This window comes from Entelurus aequoreus, linkage group LG05, assembly GCF_033978785.1.
Source record: "Entelurus aequoreus isolate RoL-2023_Sb linkage group LG05, RoL_Eaeq_v1.1, whole genome shotgun sequence".
NCBI classification, from domain to species: Eukaryota; Metazoa; Chordata; class Actinopteri; order Syngnathiformes; family Syngnathidae; genus Entelurus; species Entelurus aequoreus.
The window spans coordinates 25,676,439-25,689,034 of record NC_084735.1 but is presented as its reverse complement, the minus strand read 5'-3'; the positions used below and the strand labels follow the sequence as shown (position 1 = coordinate 25,689,034).

Genomic DNA, 12,596 nt, shown 5'->3' with positions numbered 1-12,596 from the left:
ATAATTTCCGATATTACATTTTAAAGCACTTATTGGCCGATAATATCGGACATCCCTACTTAACACCCTTTCTCCACTTTTAACAGTCACAGGTAATGTTATGCTACGCAAGTCAGTGCAAAACTGTCCCAAATTCTAAATACACTTTTTTTACTTTGTTGTTGTCAGCTATTATGGTGTTTTTTGTTTTGTATTGATATGAAAACAAACAACAACAAAACATTTAACTGTGTTTTTTTTTAATTCAGGCTATTTAAATGTCCCACTAATAACACATTTTACAAGTCCACGTTGAACACATCAGTTCATAATTAGTATTTATGAGCATCCAAATAAGCTATCCTACAGTGTGATACGTGTGAAACACACAGTCACACTGTTGCTCTACAATGAACTGGCAACTTTTTTTTCTTTTTAATGAATTGGCGACCTGTCCAGATCTGTAGCGTGGCCGGATGACAGCTAACGTAGGCTCAGTAAGTCCAGCGTGTCAAAGGTAATGTTACAGACATTAAATGAATGAACAAGTAGGCTAATTGTGTCAACCCTCGGGTAGTTTTACTTTCTCACTCAAATGTTTTTGATGTCCAGGGTCCCCGAACGGGACAAGCGGTAGAAAATGGATGGATGGATGGATGGGTCCCTGCGCTGCTGCTCCTTCTCCTGGACTCGCTATTTGCGGGTCTTCCTAATCTGCTGGCGTTTGCTTGCGCTCACTGAATGCTGATGAGGAAGAACCACGGGAGGAACGAACCGCGGTGTGGACCAAACCTTTTTTTAGGGCCAGTGGGGTTATTGAAATGACTACAATTACAATATCATGTGACTTGTGGCTTTTTTTTTTTTTTTAATTCGGGTTAATTCGTATTCATTAGTTCAGTGCACGCATAATCATTTTGTCATAAAGCTACTGTAGGCTGAGTTTGGGCTCTAGCGGGCTGTGGGCCCTTAGAATTGTCATCACCTTTCCCCCCTATACGACGGCCCTGTCTGTCATTGAAAAACACAATTTCTCAGTATAAATACTCAACTGTGTAGCAAACTAACTGGTGAGATGTCTCCAGTCATGTACAATAATCAGGTAGAACAACTATTTGAACGGATGTCTCTCACTCCCGACAAAATCATTTGCAGCTTCTCCGCTCTGGCAGCAGAACAATACAGATGCGGTTTTCCCCAGACGCCATAATTAAACTAACAGTAGCACAAATGCAAAACCAGTTCACCTACTGGCAATTACATGATTAAACCTAACCCAACCCAACTAATGAAGGCGGGACAAGTCTTGTTGCCATGCTTGTTAAGAAGGGACAAAGACCAGGACATTAAGAGTCAAGTCAAGCTCCAGTGCGGTGAGTTCTTTCGTCATTTTATATTCCAGCATAAAGATGATTGTTTGAACGTGTTGTGTGTAATGTGTATGTACAGAGGACCATGGTACTTTTGGACATTAGCCCTTGTCCACCAAATGTTTAGGTATTCCAGGTTCCTGGGACCTTTAATTCCTGTAGACCTGTGTGGTTTGTGTTTTTACCACATTTCACAGTTCAGGTATTTACTACAAATCAGGCTGACGACGTATGGACGAGGAGGACCATGTATTTCCACTTTGATGCCATGTAAATAAGCAGACAATATTAGGTTAGCTTTATTTACGGAACTTTACATAAAAGTCAGGCTTTTGTCCACAGTGTACTACAGACAGAAAGTCGTCCCCTCAGTAAATGATGAATTCATGAGGTTTAGTGTTAGCCTGTTCATAACATTAGCATACGGTTACTCAGGTTAAGGCTAATGACTACAAATGGGTTGTCACTGATTTCTTTTACAATTTAGTAAATATTTGATGTGATTTACCTTCCTTCTACTCGTTAACTGCTTCCTCTTTCACATTTATCCTCAAACAACGAAGTCGCCAAGTCCTTTGTCGCTTCGGTGAACGCCGTTGTCAGGACAGTTTCACTGATGACGTTGGATCCACTGTCACAATTTTCCATCCTCTTATAAGGTTTCATCAGCTTTTCACTTATTTATTTTGCCCAGTATTCTGTTTGTAAATCCAACAGGTTGTCGGCGATTCTTGCCGACTCGCTTGTTTTGAGTCACCGCTTCAAAGCCCGTAGAAATACTGAATATTTCTCTGTAAATACGTTTGAAAAGGCTGTTCACTTCTCATAGCTTAGCGTACCAAAATGAAGTTTGTAAACATAACAGCATGAAATTGCAAACCAGTTTAAAGACTACGGCAGAGTAAAAACACTGCAAGGTAGTTCCACTATACAGCATTCTTCAGCACACAGATGTCACACAAAAGTTCATTTTGTTCTTCTTTCTCTCCATTGTCAAGTTGGTTGTAATGAGAATACACAAGAAATAAGAAACAAACAAGTTGTCCTGAATACTCTAACGGCGGCCAAAATTTCCAAGACAAAGTTTTAGAAACGCCCCAACTGTCTTGAACCAATCAGCACTCAACAGTACAAACCGCTCTACTAAATTTCCTGAGGAATTTTACAAAGTCCCACCTTGCTAGTAAAAACTAAAATAGTGCCTGTGGAACTTTAATTACTACAGCTTTAGTTGAAAACGCAAGGGGGTATTTCATTTACCATGGTACTTTGGAAAGTTCCAGTTAAGGTTCTTGGGGTGGAAAAGAGATTGTAGTTTGACTTTGTCTCCATGAGTTATGTCGAATAAACTTGATGCAGATGTACTTCAGGATGTTTGATGAGACCATAGAGACTTTTTCAACATTGGAAAAATTCATCTTTGTTGAGCTCGAGTCGTGTTGCTGACACATTTTTTATGTGAAAACGCTCACGAGGCTCAGAGCTCTGTGGAGTCCAGGAAAGTTTGGAGGTCCAACAATGCCCCGCTCTTCCCGGCAGGAACATTTGTCATGTTTCATTTTCAGGACTTTCCAGTGGGTAGAGCTGTACTTGAGTTATTGAGGCCAACAGCGTTTCAAGGACACAATAATGTAACATGGCACTGGTATCCACCGTCTTCCTGGTCACTGAACAACACCATCTTCCATCTGATGGACACCACGTACTTTCTATAAACCGTTCAATGTTGCTTTTCACTGTCTCACAGGAAATACATTCTTGGACATCACCGGTCTCAAACGCCACCATGATCAAGACTTTCATTCTTCTGCTTCTGCTTGTCGGTTAGTAAACAAGACACGTAAACAGTAAACAAAACATGATCTATAGAATGGTACATACTGTATTATAATACAGAAAGTTCACAAGTACATACTAATATGTGAGTAAATCCCATTCAAACAGGAGCCAACAGTCAAACTGATGATCCTGTGCCAGAAGAGTCTGAGCCAGAAGTTACTGCGCCAGAAGTTTCTGTGGCAGAAGTTCCTGTGGTAGGCATGACTGACAGTGAGATTGACAGTGCGACTCACAGTGGGATGCCTCCTCCTCACAATGATCTGCCTGAAGACCTGGAGTTAACTTTGCATTTAAAAAATCCAATCCCAGAGAAGTACAAACTTGTTTGTGAGGCTGAGGGTCAAAAAATCACAATTAAGCTTGTCCCGTGTGATACCACCGACACCCCATGAATGACCACTGCTTTACCTTGACATTTATATCTGACATCATGTTCCTGTTCTACCTATCTAGCAGTTATTCGATTGCTAACCACTAGGGGCTGTGTGGTGGGAAAGTGGCAGTTTTAGGGCGAAGTGTAGCGTTGTTCCTGAGGAGGATAGATTGGAAAGATTATTATATTTCATAATATAATATGTTCATTCAAAAAAAGAGGAGGAACAAAGCCACACTTTGGTTAAGAAGTTTATTGGTGAAAAGTCTCTAAATGTTTCTTTCTTCGGAAAAGTTAATCTTATTGAAAATCATGAAGTCTTTGTGCTCTCTCTTAATTGTAAGCTTTTTCTGTCAACAATCATCATTAAAAAATATCAAATAAAATTTGACATTTAGTACTTTTATTTCCGCCAATGAAACATTGAAACATTTACATTTACTATAGAGACACCTACATTTAAAATGAAAACATCTGATTTAAAGGTGAGGTGAGTTATATTTATATAGCGCTTTTCTCTAGAGACTCAAAGCGCTTTACATGTAAAACCCAATATATACATCTTTAAGCTACATTTAAACCAGTGTGGGTGGCACTTGGAGCAGGTGGCTAAAGTGTCTTGCTCAAGGACACCGCGGCAGTGACTAAGAAGGCGGAAGCGGGGATCAAACCTGGATCCCTCAAGTTGCTGGCACGGCCGCTCAACCAACCGAGCCACGCCGCTGAACATGAACGTGAACTTCACATTTTTTGGAATTTTGCTCATCATTCACATAACTTATTTAAGACAAGAACACATGTGAACACGTTTTAAAAAAAATCAATCAATCAATCAATCAATCAATCAATGTTTATTTATATAGCCCTAAATCACAAGTGTCTCAAAGGGCTGTGAAAAAATGCATTCTAATTCGTAAATAAACGCTAGCAAAAGCCAGCTAACAATGGAGCTGATGGGAGTCGCTCTATTCCACCGATAAAGTGCTCTAAAAACATCCAAAAGCCCCCATCAACATTATATACGTATGTCATGTAGTATCAGGCACATTCATAACAACATGTAATATTCACTTATTTTGCACTTTTTACGCATACAGTGGCATATTAGTTTCACAGACGCATCACAATGTTTGCTTTGTCCTTTAACATCAACAAACCGAGTATTTTGGAATTGGAATTGCATTATTATGGTATCGTTGTGTATTGTTTTGTTGGATTGATTAATAAAAAAATAAAAAATAAAAAACGACTATTCATGGCAGACTTTGTGAGACAAAACAAAGATTACTTTGGGACAAAAGATGATCCAGAACCTTACATTTTTTAGCTTCAATATAAGGAGGATGAGCTACCAGTTTTAGAAGCTGAGTACTGAACAGATCCAGCTTTAGTGACACATTAGCATTAAGCATCATGTAGCAGTATTGCTAAGTGCTGAACAAGAAATACTAACTGCAAATATAATAAAACAATCACTTACTGAACATTGTCTGCTCTCACTGGGATGCCAACTGGTGGGGTGTTCATATCGTCTCCTGTAGATGAAGAAATAAACAATAATCCTTATGCAGGTTTTAAGACAAAAAAAAGGTGCCGCAAACGAGCGTCTTTTGGTGTCTTGCTCGCCATCTCCTGGTTGGATGTCAAAGTTCCATACATCCATCCATTTTCTACCGCTTGTCCCTTTCAGGGTTGCTGGAGCCTATCTCAGCTGCACATGTGCGGAAGGCGTGGGGCATCGGCGGTCACTCTAAACGAGTATGACAATCATCCTGGTAGGAGTGTATCCCTTTATGGAGGATGCCTGTGCGTGACTTTGTTTAGTGTGGGGAGACTGGTGCACAGTCACCACACGATCCTTGACAGAATCGGGTCAGGCTCCAGTGGCATGGAGTCCAAGACGACTGGGGACCCTTTTCTGCCATCGCAGCCGTTGTGGTAGTTCTTAAATCTACCGTCTTCCGCCTGCTCCGCCGTTGAGGTGGGGTACACCCTGGACAAGTCGCCACCTCATCGCAGAGGCCAACACAGATAGACAGACAACATTCACACACTAGGGCCAATTTAGTGTTGCCAATCAACCTATCCCCAGGTGCATGTTTTTGGAGGTGGGAGGAAGCCGGAGTACCCGGAGGGAACCCACGCAGTCACGGGGAGAACATGCAAACTCCACACAGAAAGATCCCGAGCCCGGGATTGAACTCAGGACTAACCCCTGTTCCACCGTGCTGTCAACGTTGAACAATTTATTGGTTTATAGCCACAATATTCTACTATACAGGTGAGAGGCATGATTTATAATCTAGAATGAACTTTCACCAACTCAGATGCATGAGCCCTTATAACAACAATATTGTTAATACTTAGGTAATGTTCAGGTCCATCCATCCATCCATTTTCTACCGCTTGTCCCTTTTGGGGTCTCGGGGGGTGCTGGAGCCTATCTCAGCTGCATTCGGGCGGAAGGTGGGGTACACCCTGGACAAGTCGCCACCTCATCGCACAGCCAAAGGTCCATTCATCCATCCATTTTCTACCGCTTGTCCCTTTTGGGGTCGCGGGGGGTGCTGGAGCCTATCTCAGCTGCATTCGGGCGGAAGGCGGGGTACACCCTGGACAAGTCGCCACCTCATCGCAGGGCCAAAGGTCACGACATGTAAATACAGTATTGTTAGCGGTTTTTGGATGTTTTTTAGATGCCTTTATGGATGCAATAGTGTGCTCCTATTATCTGCATTGTTAACCACATCATACTTAACTTGTATTTAACAACTAAGAATGGATAACACAGAAAAACATATGTTCTTGTCTTGTAGAGATTTGAATGATAGGCACTATTTAAAAAAGTGCAATACCGCGACCCCGAAAAGAATAAGCGGTAGAAAATGGATGGATGGATGGACAATGTTGAAACATCTACATTTAATATTAAAACATTTACATTTAACAATGAAACAGCGCCATTTAATATTGAAACTTCTACATTTAACTTTGAAACATTTAACACTGAAGCATCTACATTTCTACATTATTTTAATGACCCTGTATTTAATACATTCTTCCGAGAATTCAGTTGTAAAATAACATTAATCAAGCTGTATTTATATTTGTTGTAATCTTACTAGAATGGTTTTATTTTTTTCCGCCAAAAATGTCAGAATATTGTGAGAATACAATTACATTTTTCCAGGAAAAAAGTAATCAGATTACAATAATAAAAGTCTTAAGAAAAATATCTTAATGACAATATGTATTCATTTTTAATTTAACTTTTTTTTTCTTTACAAAATTGCCGTTTTCATATCATATCAGTTGTATTTTTTGTATTTGAAATGTTGTAAAGTTACCAGAATAGTTGTATTTTTGCGGGTCAGAATATGAGAGCAAAAACAATTGCATTTTTCACAAAAAAAAAGTAATAGGATTAAATGAATAAAAACATTTTTGTAGCAGTTATACTATGTATTTATTTAATTGTTTTCTCTTTGAAAAGCTATAATGTTACTAAAATAAATAAAAAATAAAATATTCTGTGAGTCAATCCCTTTTTTCTTGTGACTGTATGTCAAAAATTGTCACAAAAGTTTGGAGAACAACAGTTGTTGTCTTCATACAGACGTATTCCATAGTAATAAAATAAGCTTGAAGAGATAAGTCATAAAAAAGTGGAATTAGGTTTGTCATTTCTTGAGGAAAAGCTACAAAAGGAAGAAGGAAGTTCTCACCAGTTCAGCATACTTCTTACAGAGGCCTGCTAGCTTCTCCTCTGGCGTGCTCAAAGTGTTGAGAGTCTGCATGAGGAGAGTGATTTCTTTGCCTGCATAGAAAAAAACCCCATACATTTCATACGTTCACATCTAAACAAGAGGAAAACTACTCCTCACCTAAACCCTTCACTTTCTTCTTCTCCTGCGACTTCTTCTGTTGCTTCTCCCCGCCGCTGCCGCCCTTGGATCTGCCCGGCTTGCCATCCTTTTTCTCCACCCCGTTTAGCTCAGGACTGTGCGACTGGCCGCAAAACAGCTCTGTCTGCAATAGATGCCGAGCATGTCCTCCAGCTGCCAGCTCAGCTCCTCGGTCTTGTCACACCGAGACTGAGCAAACGTGTCTTTGGTCACCGCCTCGTCGCTTTGAGAAGGCGCTTCGGATTCTTTAATGTTTCCTTCCAGACTCCGGTCCCTCTGCGGTAGATCGAGCATCTTTGTTGCCCAGGGCGACCGACAAATTCCATGTCTTACTTCTTCATTAGCTGTTTCTGTTTGTAAAGAAAACACAGAGATCATCTAAGGCACAGGTGTCAAACTCAAGGCCCGCTGGCCAAATCTGGCCCGCCACATTATTTTATGTGGCCCACGAATGCCTGGAAATATTATGAGTTAATAAAATGCTTAATCTTTTCTTGCTAAATATATTTGTTCTTTCCCTTTTGACATTAAAAATCATGTACTGCATGCAATAGCATACCTTTTAATATTCACTATTATCAAAATATTATATTATCATGTAATCCAAAAATATTTTTTTGTTAAAATAATGATAAATACTGTACTTAATATCTGCTTGACTTATGATTTCTACGGAGCCCCTAAAGGGACATGGGGAAACATTTTTTTTAGATATGTATCTCGTGCACACGACAAACTATCATGTGCGCACACAAAAGTTTCTCGTGCTCACGAGATATGTATCTCGTGCGCATGAGATAGTTTCTGGTGCACACCAGAAAGCATTGGATGCGTGCGGATGGTTTGAGGTGTGTGTGAAAATGCCAGTTCAGGAGTTAATTCGGCTGTATTTCCAACTAGGACTTTCCCCTATGTCCCTTTCGGGGTGTTGTGGCAAAATGTGAATGCCTGCCAAAAATGTATTTCCTTCGCGGGGGCGCGCAGCGCTTGCTGAACCTGCATTTTTGGTTTGGTGTGTCCACAGCGGATTAGTAGGTGTAAGACAAACACTTTATCTTCCTGGTTATTGTAACGCTACGTGTTTGACATTATTTAAGACTTTATCGTGTCCGGGAAAGGACAGTTTGCCTCTTCTGTGGTATTGATGAGATTTAAAAGGAGTGTTGTTAGTCCGATGTTGATGTGATAAAACCTCTTTCTTGTTTGGAAGATACACACAACTGTAACTGTTATATCTTCCTGCACATAATGAATATGTACAACGTGTTTGGATGTATTCATTAATGAAAAATTGTCATTAAATGTAATATTGCCTGACCAAAAGTGATTTGATGTAATATTTTGATATTTACACACACGTATTTGACTACAATACCCTTATGAGCATTACATATATCAAAATCAAGTACCTACTGTACTGTTTACTTGTTGAAATACCCTTTTTAGAACAAATAGCTACCCAAATGGCCACTTTGTTGCTGCCAAAAATTGATTTCAAGTAATATTTTGATATTGACACATCTCATCTCTGCATATTTTACTAGAATACCCTTATGGGCATTACATATATATAAATCAAGTACCTACTGTACTGTTTACTTGTTGAAATACCCTTTTTGGAGAAAATATCTACCCATATCATTTATATGTGTATATCCATCCATCTATGAGTATATATATATATATATATATATATATATATATATATATATATATATATATATATATATATATATATATATATATAAATAAAATATACATATTATGTATAAGCATATATATACATATCTATATACACTATATACACTATATACACAAGTTTGGGGTCACATTGAAATGTCCTTCTTTTTGAAGGAAAAGCACTGTACTTTTCAATGAAGATAACTTTAAACTAGTCTTAACTTTAAAGAAATACACTCTATACATTGCTAATGTGGTAAATGACTATTCTAGCTGCAAATGTCTGGTTTTTGGTGCAATATCTACATAGGTGTATAGAGGCCCATTTCCAGCAACTATCACTCCAGTGTTCTAATGGTACAATGTGTTTGCTCATTGGCTCAGAAGGCTAATTGATGATTAGAAAACCCTTGTGCAATCATGTTCACACATCTGAAAACAGTTTAGCTCGTTATAGAAGCTACAAAACTGACCTTCCTTTGAGCAGATTGAGTTTCTGGAGCATCACATTTGTGGGGTCAATTAAACGCTCAAAATGGCCAGAAAAAGAGAACTTTCATCTGAAACTCGACAGTCTATTCTGGTTCTTAGAAATGAAGGCTATTCCACAAAATTGTTTGGGTGACCCCAAACTTTTGATCGGTAGTGTATATATATAATGTATGTATTATATGTTACTGTAACTTTTTTTTTAAATATAGTAGTTATTTTGTATGTCAAATTGAGTGTATATATGTATACTGTATATATGTATGTGTGTGCGTTATATATATATATATATATATATATATATATATATATATATATATATATACACATACACACACACATTACACAAATATAAAAAATATTTTTCTGTCAGCACATACTGGAGCTGTGTACCGTTTGTCACAGAATGACATCACACTAAGACATTCAGTGACACTTTTCCAGTGTTTATCAGTGATTTTTCTTTAGTTATTTAGAATTTTGGTACAGTAAAAACCTTTTAAACAAAGTGCTTGTTAGTGAAATTTTCTGAAATTTGTAGGTATATTCTTGCTATCGTTTACATTTTCAGAATGTATAATATTGTTTTTTAGAGAAATGCTTTTACATTTGGTTATCATTGTTATCTGGAATCAATTTTTGGCAGCAGCAAAGTGGCCATTTGGGTAGTTTTTAGCTCTAAAAAGGGTATTTCAACAAGTAAACAGTACAGTAGGTACTTGATTTATATATACATGTAATGCCCATAAGGGTATTCTAGTAAAATATGCAGAGATGAGATGTGTCAATATCAAAATATTACTTGAAATCAATTTTTGGCAGCAACAAAGTGGCCATTTGGGTAGATATTTGTTCTAAAAAGGGTATTTCAACAAGTAAACAGTACTGTAGGTACTTGATTTTGATATATGTAATGCTCATAAGGGTATTCTAGTCAAATACGCGTGTGTAAATATCAAAATCTTACGTCAAATCACTTTTTGTCAGGCAATTTTACATAAATGAATACATCCAAACACGTTGTACATATTTATTATGTGCAAGAAGAAATAACAGTTACAATTGTGTATATCTTCCAAACAAGGAAGAGGTTTTATCACATCAACATCGGACTAACAACACTCCTTTTAAATCTCATCAATACCACAGAAGAGGTAAACTGTCCTTTCCCGGGCACGATAAAGTCTTAAATAATGTCAAACACGTAGCGTTACAATAACCAGGAAGATAAAGTGTTTGTCTTACACCTAGTAATCCACTGTGGACACACCAAGCCAAAAATGCAGATTCAGCGAGCGTTGCGCGCCCCTGCGAAGGAAATTGTGGATAATGCATATGTTTAAGAGCTATTTCTTTATTCATAATCATGTTTGAATCAGCTCATATTTTTCCAGGTTTACGACAGGGTTTACGACAGGGTCGTAAACCATCAGGAATGTGAACACAACCCCCAAGTCTCTCTTCTTATCAGTGTTGAGAGGAGGGGGGGGGGGGGGGGGGGGAGAGAGAGATGGGGGCTTTCTTTGTGTGAAAAGAGTGGCTTTTTCCTTTGGAATGCCAGATCAACTTGGGCTACGCATTTGGATGTGTTGTTCGAGGCTGGTCTCTATTCTCAAATATTTGACAATAAATTACAAAATACCTATACTGTGCTGGGTGGTACCTCTGAGTCAGTTTATATGTCATCTAAGGAACTTGGGACTGACCAGCGTTTTACATCCCACTTGGAGGAACATCTGGTCAAACGCAACAATTTGGGGGCTTCGTCCGAGATGACACGCTGACAATTGGACCTTCTCTTGCAATCTTCTGGACAGACTCACATGGCCAAAACATAATTCAAGGTAAGCAGAACCTTTCTTTTTAGATAAAATCTGCATTAGGAGTCTGCCCAGAAGTCTGTAAGTTAAACACTGCTTTGTACCCCAGACACAGAATGGTGATTTTGATAGATTGATTGCATTTTTGCCGAGCCTGCCATTGCATTAAAATTGTAAATAAGTGGTCAACTCATGTCATTGTGTCTCGATTACCGTGACGGGCAGTTTCATTGACGAGTGAAGTAATAGTTGGGTGTGGCTCACCCTGGGTAGTTGGTCGCCGCCTAAAAGAGTAACGGGTTGGATGCCCATCATATGGTACAGTAAATACTCCCTGGTTGTAAGATCCCTGTTGACATTTTTATGTGCACACAAATTAAGGATGGGTTGGAGGCCATTTGTAAAATACAATAAATACTCCCTGGTTGCGAGTTCCCTACGGCATTAACGTGTGCGTTAAAATTAAGAATCGTACGGGAGGAGGCCCTTCTGTACCATATGATAAATTCCACGGCTGGAGGCCATTTGTAATAAATACAATAAAGATTCCCTGGTTGTGAGGTCCCGGCGACACTTTAGTGTGCGCTAAAATTAAGGAAAAATAGACACAATGGCCAAGGAGTGTGACAGAAAAGAATGTGATGACGGCTGGGGAAAATGTGATGAATCATTACTGTTTAATAATCAATTGAATGCACTGTTGTCGACAATGGAATTAGCAGGTAGAGTTTAAAAAGAAAAATAAAGAAAAAAAAAGAAAAAAAAAAAGAAAAGAGAACGTTCCTTGAAAGGGTTAAGAGGGAGTTTACAATACTCGAAAAGTTGTGAACTCAAACGTCTGGTAAAATAAAAAATAGAATAAAAAAGTAACTGGAAGTTTTATGGTAAAGTGAAACGCAGAGAGAGAGTGCTTACGTGTGTGTGTGCGTACGGCCGTAGGCACTTGCTTGTGTGTGCGTGAGTGCTTACATGTGCATGTGTGTGTGTGCTGGATGCGCGTGCTCATGTGTGTGTGCGCTGGTGAAAATGGAACACTCAGGGAGAGAATTTAAGAGTTTGGCGTATGATAAAAGTAAACGGGGATTACGTGGAAAAACGAAATGCAACAAAAGAACCGATGATTAATGACAGAATTGACTGA

The 12,596-nt window shown here is 38.8% G+C and overlaps 1 long non-coding RNA gene across 1 annotated transcript; it reads right to left on the bottom strand.

Annotated features, from left to right (window-relative positions):
• Positions 1-3,456: 3,456 nt before the first annotated feature.
• On the bottom strand, positions 3,457-7,716 carry LOC133649661 (uncharacterized). Its single transcript, XR_009826112.1, has 4 exons — positions 7,446-7,716; positions 7,287-7,378; positions 5,042-5,096; positions 3,457-3,717 (listed from the first exon to the last, which is right to left on the bottom strand). It is a non-coding gene; the product is annotated as an uncharacterized LOC133649661 (long non-coding RNA).
• Between the last annotated feature and the right edge of the window lie 4,880 nt (positions 7,717-12,596).